This window comes from Cibotium barometz, chromosome 1 (assembly GCF_041138505.1).
Source record: "Cibotium barometz isolate CiBa-2024 chromosome 1, ASM4113850v1, whole genome shotgun sequence".
Classification (NCBI taxonomy): domain Eukaryota; kingdom Viridiplantae; phylum Streptophyta; class Polypodiopsida; order Cyatheales; family Cibotiaceae; genus Cibotium; species Cibotium barometz.
In genome coordinates, this window is record NC_141046.1 from 80,849,175 (window position 1) to 80,865,897 (window position 16,723).

Genomic DNA, 16,723 nt, shown 5'->3' on the forward strand with positions numbered 1-16,723 from the left:
GAATTATGATCTCACCTTTGATGTGTATATCTTTATCTTAACCTAGGGAGAGAAAGGGAGGTGAGGAGGCTGTGAGGTTTCATACAAGTGTGTTTCTAAGAAGTGACCGAAGTCCAAACCCCAACTTTGTGTCACACTACCTGTGTCTGTTGGTAGCTATAGGCATGCACCAGGAGCACCCATGCATGCTAGGTGCTACCTAGGCAAGTGGGTATCTTTAAATGCATGCCATATGCTACCAAAATATGCCAGTAGCTGTCGGCGTGCATCGAGAGCTTCCAATGCTTTTACTGGGTCCTACCTAAGTATGCCGGTAGCTATTGGCATGCACCAAGAGCACCAAATACATGTCGGTATCTTTGAGTGCATGCCGATAACTACTGACATGCATCGGGAGCACCCACCAATGCATGCGTGGTGCTACCTAAGTATGTCGGTAGACCGGGAGCACCCAATGCATGTCGGGGATGCTACTTAAATATGCCGGTAGTTGCCGGCATGCACCGAGAGCTCCCAATGCATGCGAGATGCTACGTAAATATGTTGGTACCTATAAGCATGCACCAGCGAGCTCCCAATGCATGTCATAAGCATGAATCATACAAGAATAGAAGAGGCATAATGCTAGAATGCTCTCTCTCTCAATCTCTCTCAAGACACAACAAAGAGCTCTCTATAGCACAAAAGGGGATTGTGTTTTTTCATTATGAGAAAATGCCTTATATACATTTGGCCCTTATTCACACTTGGGCACCCAAAACTTACTTAAATATCTCATAATGTACAACTTTTATAGTGTCGTTTCATGACACTTATTAATGTCCTCAATTGGAGGAGCATGCTTGTTAATCCAAAATGGGATTAACATCTCCCCCTTCTTGATGTAGGTTCTGTCCTTATAGAACCTGTTATTACTGAGGTCTAAGGACATAGTCACCGAACTCATGTAGAAATTCCTTTGTGATTGAAGCTTCTTGAGTGTGCGTCTGAATGCTGAGTCGGAGTGCTAGAACCCTGTGTCCACCATGTCCTCGAACGTGACATGCATGTATGCTAGAAGACACCTTAGGTGATGGTAATATAACATCATGCCCTGATCAGATGGGCCTTGATTCATGTTGAGCTATAGGTGCCAATGTCATGGCCATCATAGGGCTCTTTAGGTTGGTCAATCAAGACCACCAACAATTTCAAAAATCTAACACTTGCCATGATTGCTAGATCCAAAATATGGCACCATGCTTGCCAAGTAAGCATGGTTGCCATAATTGCTGGATCCAAAATACGGCGCCATGCTTGCATCCAAGTAAGCATTTTCTTCCTTTGCTCCCACATGTCTGGAAAGGTTGCTAGCAAGAAGATCGAAAAGTTGTAGCAGACATGGGAGTCGCACTGCCGTTTGGCCTCTTGAAACTCCAGCGGAGTCCATCTTCTCTTAATTGGCATGTACAATGGGTTAACCCATTGTGTTGGTGGCGTGCACATATAGACTTGGCTGTACTATGGTAAGTACTCTTTCCGCCAGTCTGGCTGTATTCCAAAATCTTCTAGTTTGGGCTACACCTCATCTATGACAATGGTGGCATAGTTGCCTCTTATGTGTACGGGGTGAGCCTTTCTCCACCTATACGGAAGTAGTAGCTCATTATGAAGGTGACAATCCTGATTTCCAGCAGGTCAACTGATTGGGGATTGGCCAATTTTGTGTGCTTTGCCATATTTGCCCATAATGTGCCTTCTCCAGCCAAGGGAGGTAATTCTTCTAAATCAGGGCGAGGTGCTCGTAGAGGGTATGGCACATAATGCTGCTTTGTTGGTGTGACCTCGGAGTAGGCTTCTAGCATAGTCCGTTGAGTTGGCTCAAATGGAGTTACTTGCATGAGCACCTTGAACATCAACTTGGGCTTTAAGAGAGGATTTCCAGCGTGAATGAAGCCCTTGTATTCTACACCAGACAATGATTCCAAAATTGTGTTGTCCAGTGAAGGCTTCAATATTGTCCTGAGGGATAGGATAGCGTACCTCTCGAGGTTACCGTTGGGGAGACGGGTGAGGTGCCAGTATCTCCATAGGGGCAAGAGGGTTAGAGGGAAAATCTATATGCAGTGGACCTGAGATGTGTTAGTAGGTGGTGTATGAGGATAGGGACTAAGGAGCTTACTAGAGACATTAGAATAGATGGGGTAAGTGGACATTGAAGATGAAGACATATTCTTCCTGACCATGACCTGTGCTAGGAGGTGGGTGGCTAGGCTTGTGATATTTCATAAACTCTTGTAAGTCAGAGATTTCCTCGTCGGGATTTATAGTAGGATATTCAATATGGGTGGCATCAAAATTGTACTATACATTGGTTAACATGGATTCTAAGTGTTTGTAGATATTAGAGTATAGCTTTAAAATTCCAAAAGCATGATACAAGGTAGACTCACATAAGTTAAGATGTTGGTGAGTATTATAAACTTTGAGCCACCCATCACTTATAATTCACTGATAGCTCTGTGCTACTGCCTCATAGTTGGCCGATGTCTTGGGAATGTCATCTAGAACAAACAAGTATAACTTTTTGACATTGTTGTTCAGAATTTCAAAATTTTGGAGTACCCGACACCAACTACGAAGGTTTAACACAATAGGATGTAATGGGTAAACAAAGATATCTTGTGGATTAGTTAAGACTATGTCCCCTTGCAAAATTTTCCTTATTGTTGTAGGGTCCAATATTCTACTTAATAAGGGTTAGTTCTAGGCCTAGGTCTTCAGATAGATTTATATCGTACTGAAGTAGAGAGAGGGTTAGTGTAGACTAAAAGAGAGTGAGAGTTTGAGGAGGGGCCCGAGGAGTTACTGGCACTGATCCAACTCCGAGGCATGCTCAAGGAGTAGGCGTAGGTCATCTGTAGGCTCCGACCGCCGCTGACTTCTTTCTTGTATCGCCAATAACTGGCATTCTAACTCTTGTAGAGCTGAGAGTCATTGTTGCTGAGGAGGTTTGATATGGTAGTTTCACGAACCATCCTTGCAGCATCCAATTCTTTGAATCTTCAGGTTGCTTCCTCTTGGGCACACCCAGTTGTTGCTTCGCTTTCATGAGCTTCAGTAATTCTATGGAGCCTTTTGATGCAGCCAGCCTCTGACTGTCTTGTAGTTATTGTGTAAGTTGTGCCATTGCTTCAGTAATTCTATGGAGCTTTCATGAGCTTCAGTAATTCTATGGAGCCTTTTGATGCAGCCAGCCTCTAACTGTCTTGTAGTTATTGTGTAAGTTGTGCCATTGCTTCTTGGTGGGCCAATTCCATCCTTTGCATTTCGACTTGACTTACACTTATGGTGTTGTTAAGTGTTCTTGATTTTTCTGCATGTGCCTTGTTCTATTGTTCTCTCTCTTGCTGTAAGTGTCCTCCGCTACTTTCAGATTGGAGGATAGCTGTTGGATTTGTCATTTGTAGCTCCTCTTCTTTGGCTCTGGAATTGTACTGGAGCTCTTGTACTTGTTGGTGGGCATGAAGTGCTGTAAGCTTATGGTGGGTGTGGGTGACCTCCTTTTGAAGTTTCTCTTTAGCTTGTTCTAATTTTGCCTTGAGGTATGTATTTTCCTTGATCCTTTGTACAATGGTATTATTGCTCTCCACCAGTGCTTTATATCTGGTCTTTTTCTCCTCCGTGGCCTTCAAGCTTTTCATTATGACATCCCTATGTGTGGCCTCAGAGCTGCCACCAAGTGGTCCTTTAAGGTCTACACTTGTGTGTTCGAATCGTTAACCTGCTTCTAAAGGGCAGCAATACGATCATGGAGCATGTGTGTTGTGAGGAGGTGGCAACACCAAACTTTCTGCTCCTGCTCCTATGGTGCACTTGTGCTTGCGCTTTCTTCTAGTCTTGCATGTGGTAGGTTTAACAATTCATCCAGACCCTCCATTGTTTCCTGCATGAATTGTGTTCATCTTATGTGGGAATTTACTCATTTTTGGTGGATTTTCTTTTATTCTTGAAATTTTCTTATTCCAACACTTGGATTAACCCTATTGGCCCTTTATTCTTGAAATTTTCTTATTCCAACACTTGGATTAACCCTATTGGCCCTTTAGACCACTCTTTGGACCTTAATCTGTAATTTTTTGAAAATGTGGACCCTTAGGCTAAGGTGTCTAATGCACATATTCAATTAATTTCTAATGCATATTAGAAAACTCTTTTTGAAATTCTGTTTCAGGGGAATTCATCCTAAATAAAAGGGATAAATTTATATCCAAAAATATCTCAAAACTCTATTACCTCTCTCTGGAATTATTTTTCTCTCTAGGCCAAAAACAAAGGAAAACAGTGTTTTCTTGCATTCTGAAACAGGGGATGAGTACAGGGGACTGAGAGGAGAACTTATACATCTTTTTGGGGTTGAGGAGGAACCTTACATCTATTCTCAAGGGGGGGATGATTACAAGAGACTGAAGGGGAGATTCTTATATCTTTACATCTCAAAAGGTGGAGGGAGGAATCTTACATGAATAAACTAATAAAAGAGAGGCTAAGACATCGCCATATTAGGAGATTCTTGGTGGTCCTTTTATACTCTTGGTAGTGATCTCTTTACCACTACCCTAGTCTCTGTGGGTTGGTGCTTATCCCTTATATTATATTTACCAAATAAATAAAAAACACCTTCACACTTAGCACTAAGCTCACTAAATTCTGTGTATCTTGATATTGAACCATAATTGTAGGCATATGACAAAGACTAACTTAGGTATAAATAGAATTATTACTAACCTCTAAGTTGAATTGGCCTTACCTTTCCTCTTTGGCACAACTTGAAGTTTATCCAGTCATAAATGAGAAAAATTCATGCATAACCATGTTTCATCTTATTGTTACAAGGAACTCTTTATTGGTTGATTTGTTTTTCATGCAGGTATCACAACACTTGGCCTTCAACTATCATCACCTTCTTATTAAATGACATTGACTTATCTTCCACCAACATATTCTAAGGATGGAATCTGCATCAAGAGGGGGGCATGTTAAACCTCATTGGCCAATGTCGATGCCATCCATTGGCAACCCTCACTTCATTTGGCCCCATAGCCATTAGAAATGATAATACTAAATATTTTAGGTGTGCAATCGTCACTTGTCTATGAAAGGCGTGCCATGGGATTATTTATTAGATTGCATACTTAGATCAACTATTTGCACAAGACTAGGTGGCCTTGGATAGCCAAGGACCTATATTTTAAGTATGGCCAACCAAGGTGTGAATGCTTGGGACCAAGATAAGTATCCATTTATAATTCTCACCATTCATTCTCTTATACAGCTAATAGAGTGCTCTTCTTTTCCACTTTCTTACTTCTTGCCTAATCTCATAAACTAATCCAATTAGGGCTGTTATATGATCATTGTGTGTGTGTGTGTGTGTGTGAGTGTATGTGTGAAAGAGAGATTGAGTGAGAGGAGGGTCAAGCTTCCATTAAAGTGTGGAAGTGGCTATGGAGTGGATCTCTCGGGTGCTCCTACAGTGATGTTAGCCATGAGAATCCCAAGAATTAGCATTCAATAAGGTGAGTGACACACTCTCATTTGCATTTTATATGTTTGCATTTTATACGTTTGCATTTTATACATTAGAACATGGTAGAATGTTCATAACACAGTGAAAACTTGAGAGCATCACAAAGTGAAAACTTGAGAATAATGCTAATGATTTTGAAGATGAATAAATGATAACCAAAATTGCATGTAATCCTCCAAGGAACTATGATTGTGTAAGGTTAGTGTGCGTGAATGTTTGTAAATGCAAGACATGACAAAACAACAAGTGTATGCATAAGAGGTGAGTGGCCTGATTCTTGATCTAGTTCTCACAAACCTAAGTAGCCTCAAAACAATTTCAGTCTAGATTTTTGTGACTAATTCTACATTTGGTTCTCACAAACTTGAGTGGACTCAAAAAAATTATAGTCTAGATTTTTGTATCTAGATCAATGTGTTAATGGATTCAATTGCAGATGTGTTTGAAGCTCAAGTGATGATATAAAGGTGAGTTTAGTTGTCACTGCTATATAGGTGAGTGTAATTGTGAAGCTACTTTGAATATAATGTGCACTTGACAAAGCCCCATTGAGGCTCAGATGTGAGGTTCACGCTTGGCAAGATCACATCCATGAGGTTCACACCCTTGAGGCTCATTCTTGTGAAGGTTTGTACCTATGAGACTCATGCTTATGAGGCTCATTCTTGTGAAGGTTCATGCTCATGAGTCTCAAGCTTACGAGGTTCATGCCTATGAGGCTGGCACTCGTGAAGGTTCATGTCCGTGAGGCTCCGACGCTTGTGAGGTTAGTGCCTGTGAGGCTCACACCTCAAGAGACACACTGAGGAGGTTGAGAGGTGAAGGCATAACCCCACTTATCAACGCCCTAACAAGCAAAAATATAAGGGAATCAACCCAACAATTCATTATGGAGCTAAAAGCATGGGAAACACACCTCAGGGGGAGACACTGGAGAAGGCCAAAAGATATGAGGCTAACATAATTTCAAGTCCTAGGATAGATAACTCACGTCTTGTAGGCAACACTGAGGAGGCTCACACAAAATCTCAAGTCCTAGGATAGATAACTCACACCTTGAGGAGGCTCACATCTGTGAGGCTTATCGACCATGAAGAGTCCTGCGTGAAGCTATGTAGGACCCCAATAAATCCACTGTCAGATGCTAGTTGTTATGTCAGTGTGAAGTGTGAATGAGGAAATTGAATGTGTAAACATGACACCCCATAATATTCCTTCACTTCAATGCAATAATAAAAAGTGAAAGCCATAAGAAACTAATACATATGTGAAGCAATCAACTACAAACCTGCCACTCTAATCAGTAGTAGAACTCTCTACCACCCACCAGTGGGTGGGTGAGTCTCATCTACTCACCCCTAATTCTAGGAGAAGGTTAATAAATGATATCTCTCCTCACCAACTTACCACTCATAGTATTTTCAATGGTTATGTGATCACATGAGACAACTGTCAACCTAACCACTCCCATAGATCCTAGCCAATGAGTGGGTGAGCCTCATCTAGTCCGACTAAAACTTTTGACTTAAATATGCAGCATTAAATTCCCCTAGATGCTCACAAGCTGTTACACTTCAATATAATGAACTATAGCACCAATTTGTTGATCAATTAATGGGGGATTATTCAAGACCAAAATCAAGACACACAATAGTCCTCTTTATTTTACCCACAATGGAGGAATCTAAGTGTTAATCCCATTTTGGATTAACAAGTATCTCCTCCAATTGAGGACATTAGTAAGTGTCATGCAAAGGCACTATAAAAGTTGTACATTATGAGATATTAGCCACCCAAGGTCTTAGTTAAGTAAGTTTTGGGCGCCCAAGTGTGAATAAGGGCCAATTGTATATAAGGCATTTTCTTATAATGAATAGACACAATCTCCCTTTGTGCTATTGAGAGCTCTTCTTTGTGACTTGAGAGAGATTGAGAGAGAGCATTCTAGAACTTGTGCCTCTTCTATGCTTGTATGTTGCATGCTTCGGTTGGAGAGTGAGAGAAAGTGATTACCTTATGAGATGGTGCAAGTGACTCTACGGTGATAGCGTGGAGGTGGAGCTTGGAGGATTGGAGCTTCTCAAGTGAGCTTGGGGGCCTCAGGGGACTCAAGTTCAAAGCATTGGTAAGTGCCCTATGACAGTTGTGTTCTATTGCTCTTCCCTTAGGTGAATGCATTGAGTTCCCTCTTGGAGGTGTGGTAGCCCATAATAACATTTTTGGCATTGCTGCTGGAAACACCTTTGTTTCTTCCATCCTCTTGGAGTTTCAGCTCCCATTACATAAGATTCATGATTACCTTTGTATTTTGGTAGTGCATTGTGTAGAAAATAAATGGATAAGATTTGTGTGAAAGTGAAAAATCGTGAGAAATCGGTTGTGTTTGTTGTGTAAATGTTTGGTGGAGTGGTCTTGTGATTCTGCAGCAGCTAAGTATGGAATGATGCCCCGCATTTTCTTCTCTTTCTTCTTCTTTCTCCCTTTCCTTATCTCCTTCATAATGGCCTAGGTCTCCACTAGGATAGCTTGACCTTCATGCATTTCTTCAGCTGTTAGTGGTGGTTCCTCTAGCAGTAGTGTCAGTTATAGTTTCTCTACTAGTTCAGGCTCTGGGAGAGGCCTTTTTGCCACATGATGATTAAGGACTTGGGTTAGAAGGTACGGGTTACAAATTTTGGACTCGTGAGCCTTCAGATAGTTCTCCATCTCTATGAATATATATAATAGGCCCAGTCCTCCTCCTTCTCTTCATGTACCTTAGTGATTCTGTTCAAAGGAACCCTGTTGTATCTATCCACCAGCTTGACCTGCATTATCAGTGACATGGCCTTGCAGGCTTTCTTTATAGCCTCATCCCAGATATTCTCGTACTGTGCCCCATTGGAGTTATAAGAACTCTTCTTTGGCATTGCATCCAGAGGCATTTTGTCGAATGCATGGGCGTGGACTTTGACTGCTAGTGGGAGCTGCAGAGCGTCACGTATGAGTTCTTCCGTGATTAGGAGCTACTCTCTAGTGTCGTCAGCCTTCGTGATCATGCCCCGTTTGGTGCCTTTTGAAAAGATGTAGGGGAGAAGAGAGCTTGAGCTCTTGCAAGAACACACACACTCACACAAACCCTAGAAGAGAACACACAAGGTGAGAGGCTAAAAATTCTTCTTCTTCTTCACACAACAAAAGAGGTCTCCAAAGAAGATAAAGTGACTAACACACATAATAGAGTATATACAAGCGATCCATAATGTGAACACGCTAAGAGGAGTGAGTAGATGTGGACTAGTCGGTGTAGTCTAGCTGTAGAATCTCTGGCAAAGATATGTTGGTGCCAGCTACTATCAAACGCGCCAGTGATATAAATGTCGAACGATCATGCAGGTGCCTCGTGAGTGATGAGTGTCAGCTCATGTTGAGCTTGATATCTCAACACTCCCCCTCAAGCTTAACTCCAGCTCATGAACTCCAAGCATATCTGAGAATCTTTGGAGCTTCTTAGCTCCCAAGGCCTTTGTGAAGATGTCAGCAACCTGATCCTTTGTGCTGACGTAAGCTAAGTCGATGTCGCCTGCCCAAGACTCTCTCTGATGAAGTGGTAATGCACCTCAATGTGTTTCATTTGTGCATGGAAAACTGGGTTCCTCGCCAACTGTATACTACTAAGATTGTCACAATATATGACAACCTTTCTATTAAGAGACTAAGGTTATGTAGAAGGGTGAGAGAAGGGTGTGAGTGTGAATGGACTTGAGGTCCACTTGTTCACCTATTTAAAGGTGAGGCCATGAGGCATTTTGTATGTGAGCAAAGCCTAGTTGTATGCATAAACAACTTAATAAGCAAGAGTTTGTTTGTTCTTGTACTTTTTGAGTCTCTCCTCTCCACACACTTGATCTAGCATGAGCACCATGTTTTCTCAACATGGTATCTAGAGCTTAGGTGATTTGAACCACTTGTGGTGTAGAATAGGTCAAAAATATCCACTTTTTGCTTATCTTTCTTGTGTGGAGCTCAACCCTCTCATGGTGGAGGAGCTACAGCAGCCTGTAGAAGCCATTTCTCTCAAAACTTTCTTCATGGGAGATGGAGAGCACACCCGGGTGTTGCATTTCGTATGGCCAATTCCTTGATTTCTCCTGGCGGCGCAGCGACGGCATTGCCCACGAAAGCGTCGCCTGTGTTTCGCCACTATAGGAGATGGGCTCCTAGGGCTATGGTAGCCCATAGAGTGGAGGACTCACAACTCTGATTTGAGCTTCAAACACGCAGCAACGCGCCAAAAATCGTCAAAAAACCAGGAGGGGGTTCTTCTTCTTTCTCAAGCTTTCCATTAAAGCTTGATTTTTGGAAGTTCTTTTTGCTCATATCATAACCCCCTTGCTTTAATCACACAAATGGTGTTGTGAATGCTTGTAGCTGAGATTTCTCTTGATTTTGAAGAGATCCCATCCACATGAGGTAGCCATAAGCCTCATGCTCAACAAAGCTTCAACATCAACATCAAACTTTAAGCTTTCAAAGTGATTCAAAGTGTGCTTTTAAGCACTAATTGTGTTGTTTAACACTAATTACTCTGTTAATCTAGCAAAGGAAAAGTGTTCTTAAACACTAATAGTGTAATTAAATACTAATGGTGAGTTGATCACCAAAATAAGTGTCATTTGACACTAAAAATGTGCTTTTTTAGCACTAATTGTTTTATACACACTAATGGTGATATTAATCATCAACCAAAGTGTTGCTTAAGACTAAGATGGTCTTAACCCATCAAAGGAGGAGGTCATTTACATTAAGGAGGCTCTTCTTCATTAACATGGAGGCCGAGCACACACCATAAGTGCTAAATTTCAAGTCTTCATCGTCAACCCGTTTCTTCCAAAGAGAAATGGTGCAACCATGAACCAAGTGTCTTCATCCCATCACCCAAAGAGGTTGAAGAATTCTGGTTTTTTCATCATCAAACTCAGATTTTTGAGTGGTTTTAAAGTTGAACACATGTACACTAAGTGTTCATCTTCAATGTTTATGTTTTACCCTTGAGGCTCTTATTTGTAAAAGACATAAGCCATATGTTCTCACTTTCCAAGCCCAAGGCATGTCATTCTGCTGTATATTCTGCATTTTCATCGTATAAGATGAGTTGTAAGGTTGAGCATAGAATCCCTAAATGCTCTACCTTGTTGGTTGTCATGATTTTAAGCATTTTTTGGCATTACTTTTGTAAGAGGCATTGGCAACATTATGAGCCATGTCCTCTCCTTCTTGAGCCAAAGATGATAAACATTATTTGTTTGAGTATTTACCTCAACCAATTACTCACATTAAGCTTGTAACTTCAAACCCTAAAGGGTATCATTTAACCAACATGCATAAAAGCTATTGTAATTATGGAATAGACACTGTCCTTGACCAATCCATAAGGCAAGTGGTAAGACCCTCCCTTTCCCTTCCCCATTTAAATCTACCTCATAACCCATGGAGGAGATATGGCATTCAAGGAAGCATAAAGCATGTTGGAGGACCATCTAAAAGCAAACCACTTAAGCAAGGGTGGCAGCCTTGTCATGATCATTGTGTGAGAATGATCAAGGTGGAAAGCATATGGTGGAAGAAATGGCATGTATGTCTCAACCATGTCATCTACAAGAAGCCAAGCAAACACAAAGACACAAAGAGTGGGTGCACCGTCATCGAGGTATACATCTTCATCGACAACAAATAAAAGACTTAGATGGTAACAATGTATTAGCCTCTAAGGCTCTAGGAACACATTTGTAAATCCTAGATAATCACACCTATATTCCAAACCTTGTACGCCTAATGCTATAAAGGCATCTTATGTCCAATACCACCTATTCCATCCTTCCATAGTTAGTATTGATGAGGGGGGGTATTAAGAGACTAAGGTTATGTAGAAGGGTGAGAGAAGGGTGTGAGTGTGAATGGACTTGAGGTCCACTTGTTCACCTATTTAAAGGTGAGGCCATGAGGCATTTTGTATGTGAGCAAAGCCTAGTTGTATGCATAAACAACTTAATAAGCAAGAGTTTGTTCTTGTACTTTTTGAGTCTCTCCTCTCCACACATTTGATCTAGCATGAGCACCACATTTTCTCAACACTTTCTCTCCACATGCATTCCCAAATCAACAAGTAGCTTGCGTAACCAAGCTACCTCACATGCTGCCACTACATCTCCTCTATACTCTGCCTCTGTGCTGCTCGACAAGGCAACTGTGGGTTGCTTCTTGCTGCTCCATGTCACAGCAGCAACACTCCCCAATGAAAAAATAAATCCACTGGTAGATCTCCTATTTGAGATGCTACTTGTCCAATCTACATCTGTGTACCCATATAGCTCCATTGGTACACCTACTGCATAAAATAATGCATAATGAACAGTGGCCCTCAAATATCAGTGTGCGTCGCACACTCTCAAGATGTGGTTTGCACGGAACCTGCATAAACTAGCTCTCTAAGCCAACAATGTAGCTCAAATCTAGCTTGTTGATCGTGACATAGATCAGACTCCCCACAATCTTCCTGTACATAGTGGGATCCTCCAACACATAACCTGCATCCGCACTAAGCTTGCCATTTTGATCTAATGACACCGGGATTGGCTTATAATTAGCCATCCCATACTTGGACAACATGTCCAATGCATACTATCTGTGTGATAGCCAAATACCCTTAGGTGTGCGAATGACCTCAATTCCCAAAAAGTAGCGTATATCTCCCAAATCCTTCATCTCAAACTTCCTTTTGAGAAGACTTTTCACATGCTCAATCTCTTCCAAGTTATCACCCCCAACAATAAGATTATCTACATATATGGTGATGATCATAATACCCTTATCACTCTTGTGTCGTGTACCACCGATACATCCCCCTAGGTAAATAGGAAGAGATGGGTTATCTTGCAGCTGCAATGATTTGCACAAGTGGTGCGGGTAAGGCCAATGGGGCTCTAGGTACCGGCAACTATGCAACTATTTGGATATCTGCACATGGAAGTGTCATGACTCCCTAATTTTACACAGTGTGCACAATAGAGTACTGGCCTTTCTCTTAACGATGGAGATTTGGTGGTAGTGTGATTCAATTTGCAAAATACCACACCAATTCCCTATGGGGGTAAAGATGGGTATGCCCATGCCCAGATGTTTCTCTTCCCTCCTTTACCTTCAATTTTTTTAGTATTTCATTGTTGCTCAGTTTGTCCACCGTCGTGGAGCTTGATTCAGCCCATATAAGACCTTACGAAGCTTACATACATACTCTGGGTGACCTGTATCCTCAAAACTTGGTGCTGATCCATATACACCTCCTCTTGTTGTTGCAAGTCACCATGCAAGAACACAATTTTTACATACATACTCTGGGTGACCTGTATCCTCAAAATTTGGTGCTGATCCATATACACCTCCTCTTGTTGTTGCAAGTCACCATGCAAGAACACAATTTTTACATCCATCTGATGTAAAAACCAGTCTTTAGTTGTAGCCACACCACAATCACAACTCTCATAGTTGCCATCTTTGCCAACTAGGGCAAATGTCTCCTCATAATCAATCCCATGTGTCTGTGCATATCCAGCAATCTAGCCTTATACTACCTGCTTATGCTACCATCACTGTTATGTTTCACCTTATACACCCACTTACAGCCAATAGCTTTCTTGCTTTCAGGCAATGGCACCAAATCCCAAGTCTCATTTCCATACAATGCATCCATCTCCTCATCCATGGATTTCTCCCAACAGACATTTCCAATAGCCTCATCAAAGCATGTGGGTTCTACAGCTCGCACAACTTTTGCCATATACGCATAGTGATGTGCCACATAACCATCATAAGTTAACCTCTGCACATGATTTTTGACTCTTCCATATCTTTGTAACTTTGCATTCATGGCTTCCATAGCCTTCTTCACACCAGGTGTCCTCATTGCTGGAATTCCAAGCTCCTCATCAAGGCTCATCTTCGAGCCGCTAGAATCTCCATCAACAAGAGAATGCCCTACAGAAATGTCAGGCATACCAAGGGGCTTAACCACTTTCTCTTTGCCTTTATGTGATGTACCAACTACATTTTTAGGATTGGTATTATGACGCAACCTACCACTCCATGGTCTATCAAAACAGAACCACTTGATGTGAGGACTCTCCTGGTCCATTCCATGACTATGATTACTGACCTCTCCTGGTCCATTCCATGACTATGCAACCACATTTCCACTTACATCAGCCTCAACAGCATCCTTTTTAGCAACATATCAGCTACTCATCTCATCAAAGACAACATCCCTGCTTACCGTCAATTCACGTTGTCGTGCCATGGCATGCCTATGGTGTGAAACCATGCATGTGAGGTCATTAAATGCAAATCCAGATGCATGGGATTGAGTGCCATGACTTGAGTCATTTTATGATGCACAAGTATATATGTTCATATTATGAATGAGGAACAATAAGCAGAGCTGTGAGGCTGAGCCAGGTCTCGAAGCCTCTGACAGTGTGGTGTGAATCGTGGAGTTTTTATGCTTATGGAGAATTTTGGAGATAGCAGAAACCCTGTGCCTTGATAGGACTGGATTATGCTTGTGGGTTGTTTGATTGCTTTTACTGATTCCATGAGATGGTGAAATTCTCATAAGCCGTGTCTATCATGGTTGAGTTGATATTAACACTGAGACAGAAAACTTTTATGGTATATAATGGTCCTGGTCATGATCATATGCTTCTGATGGCAAGGTCATATGTGTAATAAGGATGCCAAATGAAGCTTCTTTTGATGTGGCGTGGGAAACACCCTTAGCAAAGTTGTGGTGTGAAGGAGTTTAATTTTTTTTATGGTTATCACTCTAAAATAGATGCATGGAATGGTAGGCGCAGTGTGGAATTTCAAAATGGAATAAACATGTTTTCAGCTGCAAAAGGTGGTGGGGGCGCCGATTCCCTTGCGGAAAAATGAAGAAAAACCAGAGGTAGCGCAATCAAAAAAAAAAGGGGAGATATGCAGGAAACGGGGAGGAGTCAAGACCAGAGAAGGAGACGAACCAGAGATTCAAAAAAATAGAAAACATCTTCTGTTCATGTCATGTAGGATTTCAAAATATAGAGGAATTCAGGCTGCGTCTAGTGATATGCTTCATGTAATTTTTGACAAATTAAGCTGCAGATATTAATGAGCGACGGGCTGGTGAGCTAAGCAGGCGCAGAGCTGCTGGTGGCTTTCGATGGTGGTGGCGAAGGCCTCTGAGAACACTAGCTGACTGTGGGGAGAGCGCTGGTTGAGTACAGAAGAGGGAGGTGATCGTCTGAACTGGAAATGAGTAGAATCGTAAGCATGTGAAGGCAGTCGGCGCACAGATGCATTAGAAACAACAAGAAAGACTTCATCGCCTCAGAAACACTAGGCCCTGAGCTACTATAAATCAAGCTGGTTCTTTTCGCACTGATTGAGCACCAGTGGTTTGTCTCACTTCAACTACCAGCAGGGTTGACTAATGCACATATTGCTCAAGGTCTTCCCAAACTGAGTCATAGATACAAAGTAGTGGAGGATGAAAAGGTGAATAGCAACTAACTTTAATGTGGATTTCTTGCATCTCTTTGTAAAGCAAAATCGTGTATCTACTCTATGGTTGAAAGCTTGGTATTATTAAAAAACTGGATTATAATGTATTAGTGAATGGTGACACCAGCACGGTTCTGTTCGGGTGATGAAAAATGTATGTGGAAATCTTTTGAAGATTGTGTGGTGCCTACATGTGACATGTATATGGCATTTGGATAAGGGGTCACGAGATCTATGCTTGGATCTGATCATGCTCTTGATACACAATTCATGTGCAATCTTCAAGCTGAAAATGGAGATGTCTTATGCTTCTTGAAGAATTATATGTTTTGTTCTGTTTCCTTGCTGGGATTTTGGATGTAACTCTCACAGCCACCCAGTGTGTTCCCGGCTAGACTGCACACGTCACGACAGCTTTTGGTGAGCCCGACGTGAAACTGCTGGGGTGAGAGTGTGGTGAAACATACAGGGAAGCTATGGCTGAGAATTCTGAGGGTCAGGGGGTTCATTTTGACCCCGGAGTTATGCAGATGTTTCAGATGTTTACCATGTACATGCAACAGCAGCAAGCTGCTGAGAGGGGACAAATTTCCACGACCAAAGCATTGCAATCAATTGTGAAAATGGTGGATCAATTTGATGGAAAGGATATCACAAAGTACGTGCGCAATTACATAAAGGAAATGGAGCTAAACAGAGTGACTGAGGAGGATATGGTTCGAAGTTTTGAGCTGGTATGTGTTCTTGAAATAAGAGAGCGCATAAGAGGATTGCAGACAGCACATGGTGGCAGAAATTGGGAGGAGTTCAAGCTTGCTTTAAAGGATGAATACTTCATGGAGGATTCTGAGCGAGTGACCAAACGAACTTTTTTGGAATGGGTCACAAAACCCAAAATGGGAATTTCTGCCCCACAGAATTGCTAAGAGAGTTTGAGAAGCGCTATGCCCAGCTGTCAAGGATAGAGCGCACAACTTTGGACAGAAAAAAACAGAGCTCTTCTTACAAGCAGCTGGGAAAGATCTCCAAGAGAAACTGGAAATCCTCCTTGAGGATAAGGATACAGAGCAGGGACTAAAGAGTGATCTGAGGGCTCTTCAGTAACAGTGAAAGCCCTAAATTCAGCAACATCAAGATTTAAAAAAAAGAGACAGTTTTGCAAAATAGAGCTTGGAAGTCACTATATGGCAGAGCCCGACTAAGCGAAAATAAGTGGTCCAAAAGTTAAGGGCCTTGGCAATTTGAAGGTTCGAAAAAAAATGAGAGAGAGTTTTTGAGAATATCCGATGGAGCACGTGGAGCGTGGCAAAAATACCTTAAATAGTAACCATTCGTGCCACGTGGTAAAAATGATTGCATGACACGTGTATCTAACGGTCCTATGTACGATGGATTCGAGGTATAAAAATTTAATTTTCTTGAAAACATTTATCAAGCGAAATTGCTCCTCCGAAATTCCCGAAATCTCCTTTTACCCTTCTCACCCATATAAAGCGATAACGCTCATCCAAACATCTCGGTCCTTCTTCATCGCTTGGTTCCGGATCACTTGGCCATACCCCGAATCAAGCGATAACGCTC